Source organism: Arachis stenosperma, chromosome 4, assembly GCF_014773155.1.
Source record: "Arachis stenosperma cultivar V10309 chromosome 4, arast.V10309.gnm1.PFL2, whole genome shotgun sequence".
Lineage (NCBI taxonomy): Eukaryota > Viridiplantae > Streptophyta > Magnoliopsida > Fabales > Fabaceae > Arachis > Arachis stenosperma.
The window spans coordinates 63,801,659-63,805,102 of record NC_080380.1 but is presented as its reverse complement, the minus strand read 5'-3'; the positions used below and the strand labels follow the sequence as shown (position 1 = coordinate 63,805,102).

Here is a 3,444-nt window from a genome sequence, read left to right as displayed (position 1 = left end):
TGGATGTGAGTGGTGAAGAGAAAGATGGGATTTGATAGGTGAAGGGTTTTTGGGGAAGAGGTGTTGAGGTGATTGGTGAATGGGTGAAGAAGGGAGAGAGAGTGGTGGGGTTGGTGGGGATCCAGTGGGGTCCACAGATCCTGTGGTGTCAAGGAAAAGTCATCCCTGCACCAAATGGCATTCAAAATCACGTTTTGAGCCATTTCTGGCGTTAAACGCCGGGCTGGTGCCCATTCCTGGTGTTTAACGCCAGGTTCTTGCCCTTTTCTGGCGTTTAATGCCAGTCTGGTGCCTCTTTCTGGCGTTAAACGCCCAGAATGGTGCCAGACTGGGCGTTAAACGCCCAACTGCTAACCTCACTGGCGTTTAAACACCAGCAACATCTTCCTCCAGGGTGTGCTGTTTTTCTTCCTGTTTTTCATTCTGTTTTTGCTTTTTCAATTGATTTTGTGACTTCTTATGATCATCAACCTACAAAATAAAATAAAATAACAAAGGAAAATATATAAAGTATAATATTGGGTTGCCTCCCAACAAGCGCTTCTTTAATGTCAGTAGCTTGACAGAGGGCTCTCATGGAGCCTCACAGATACTCAGAGCAATGTTGGAACCTCCCAACACCAAACTTAGAGTTTGAATGTGGGGGTTCAACACCAAACTTAGAGTTTGGTTGAGGCCTCCCAACACCAAACTTAGAGTTTGACTGTGGGGGCTCTGCTTGACTCTGATTTGAGAGAAGCTCTTCATGCTTCCTCTCCATGGTGACAGAGGGGTATCCTTGAGCCTTAAACACAAAGGATTCTTCATTCACTTGAATGATCAATTCACCTCCATCAACATCAATCACAGCCTTTGCTGTGGCTAGGAAGGGTCTGCCAAGGATGATGTTTTCATCCATGCACTTCCCAGTCTCTATGACTATGAAATCAGCAGGGATGTAATGGTCTTCAATCTTCACCAAAACATCCTCTACAAGTCCATGAGCTTGTTTTCTTGAGTTGTCTGCCATCTCTAGTGAGATTCTTGCAGCTTGTACCTCAAAGATCCCTAGCTTCTCCATTACAGAGAGGGGCATGAGGTTTACACTTGACCCTAAGTCACACAGAGCCTTCTTGAAGGTCATGGTGCCTATGGTACAAGGTATGGAAAACTTCCCAGGATCTTGTCTCTTTTGAGGTAATTTCTGCCTAGACAAGTCATCCAGTTCTTTGGTGAGCAAGGGAGGTTCATTCTTCCAAGTCTCATTTCCAAATAACTTGTCATTTAGCTTCATGATTGCTCCAAGGTATTTAGAAACTTGCTCTTCAGTGACATACTCATCCTCTTCAGAGGAAGAATACTCATCAGAGCTCATGAAAGGCAGAAGTAAGTCCAATGGAATCTCTATGGTCTCATTTTGAGCCTCAGATTCCCATGGTTCCTCATTAGGGAACTCATTGAAGGTCAGTGCACGCCCATTGAAGTCTTCCTCAGTGGCGTTCACTGCCTCTCCTCCCTCTCCAAATTCGGCCATGTTGATGGCCTTGCACTCTCCTTTTGGATTTTCTTCTGTGTTGCTTGGAAGAGTACTTGGAGGGAGTTCAGTAACTTTCTTGCTCAGTTGTCCCACTTGTGCCTCCAAATTCCTAATGGAGGATCTTGTTTCAGTCATGAAACTTTGAGTGGTTTTAATTAGATCAGAGACCATGGTTGCTAAGTCAGAGGGGTTCTGCTTAGAATTCTCTGTCTGTTGCTGAGAAGATGATGGAAAAGGCTTGCCATTGCTAAACCTGTTTCTTCCACCATTATTGTTGTTGAAACCTTGTTGAGGTCTCTCTTGATTCTTCCATGAGAAATTTGGGTGATTTCTCCATGAAGAATTATAGGTGTTTCCATAGGGTTCTCCTAGGTAATTCACCTCTTCCATTGAAGGGTTCTCAGGATCATAGGCTTCTTCTTCAGATGAAGCATCCTTAGTACTGCTTGGTGCATTTTGCATTCCAGACAGACTTTGAGAAATTAAATTGACTTGTTGAGTCAATATTTTGTTCTGAGCCAATATGGCATTCAGAGCATCAATCTCAAGAACTCCTTTCTTCTGACTAGTCCCATTATTCACAGGATTTCTTTCAGAAGTGTACATGAATTGGTTATTTGCAACCATTTCAATGAGCTCTTGAGCTTCTGTAGGCGTCTTCTTCAGATGAAGAGATCCTCCAGCAGAGCTATCCAAAGACATCTTGGATAGTTCAGAGACACCATCATAGAAAATACCTATGATGCTCCATTCAGAAAGCATGTCAGAGGGACATTTTCTGATTAATTGCTTGTATCTTTCCCAAGCTTCATAGAGGGATTCTCCATCCTTCTATCTAAAGGTTTGGACTTCCACTCTAAGCTTACTCAATTTTTGAGGTGGAAAGAACTTTGCCAAGAAGGCATTGACTAGCTTTTCCCATGAGTCCAGGCTTTCTTTAGGTTGTGAGTCCAACCATGTTCTAGCTCTGTCTCTTACAGCAAAAGGGAATAGCATAAGTCTATAGACTTCAGGGTCTACCCCATTAGTCTTGACAATGTCACAGATTTGCAAGAATTCAGCTAAGAACTGATGAGGGTCTTCCAATGGAAATCCATGGAACTTGCAATTCTGTTGCATTAGAGAAACTAATTGAGGCTTAAGCTCAAAGTTGTTTGCTCCAATGGCAGGGATAGAGATGCTTCTCCCATAGAAGTCGGGAGTAGGTGCAGTAAAGTCACCCAGCACCTTCCTTGCATTGTTGGCATTGTTGTTGTTTTCGGCTGCCATGGCTTCTTCTTCTTTGAAGAATTCGGTCAGGTCCTCAACAGAGAGTTGTGCCTTAGCTTCTTTTAGTTTTCGCTTCAAGGTCCTTTCAGGTTCAGGGTCAGCTTCAACAAGAATGCCTTTGTCTTTGTTCCTGCTCATATGAAAGAGAAGAGAACAAGGAAATATGGAATCCTCTATGTCTCAGTATAGAGATTCCTTTAGGTGTCAGAGGAAAAGAAGAGTAGAAGACAGAAGTAGAAAATTCGAACTTATCAGAGAAGAATGAGTTCAAATTTCGCATTAAGGAGTAGTGTTAGTCCATAAATAGAAGGATGTGAGAGGAGGGAAGGTGATTTTCGAAAATTATTTAAAAGAATTTTGAAAACATTTTGAAAAACACTAATTAATTTTCGAAAATAAGAGTGAGAAAGTAATCAAGTGTTTTTTGAAAAAGATTTTGAAATCAGAAATCAAAAAGATTTGATTGAAAATTGTTTTGAAAAAGATGTGGTTAAGAAGATATGATTGAAAAGTTATGGTTTAAAAAAAAAATGTGATTGAGAAAATATGATTTGAAAACAATTTTAAAAAGATTTGATTTTAAAATTAATGACTTGCCTAACAAGAAAAGGTATGATTCAAACATTAAAACCTCTCTCAACAGAAAAGGCAACATACTT

At 41.1% G+C, this 3,444-nt stretch overlaps 1 non-coding gene across 1 annotated transcript; it reads left to right on the top strand.

Annotated features, from left to right (window-relative positions):
* The first annotated feature begins 2,272 nt into the window (after positions 1-2,272).
* LOC130977336 (small nucleolar RNA R71) lies at positions 2,273-2,380 on the top strand. Its single transcript, XR_009085032.1, has one exon. It is a non-coding gene; the product is annotated as a small nucleolar RNA R71 (small nucleolar RNA).
* The last annotated feature ends 1,064 nt before the right edge of the window (positions 2,381-3,444 follow it).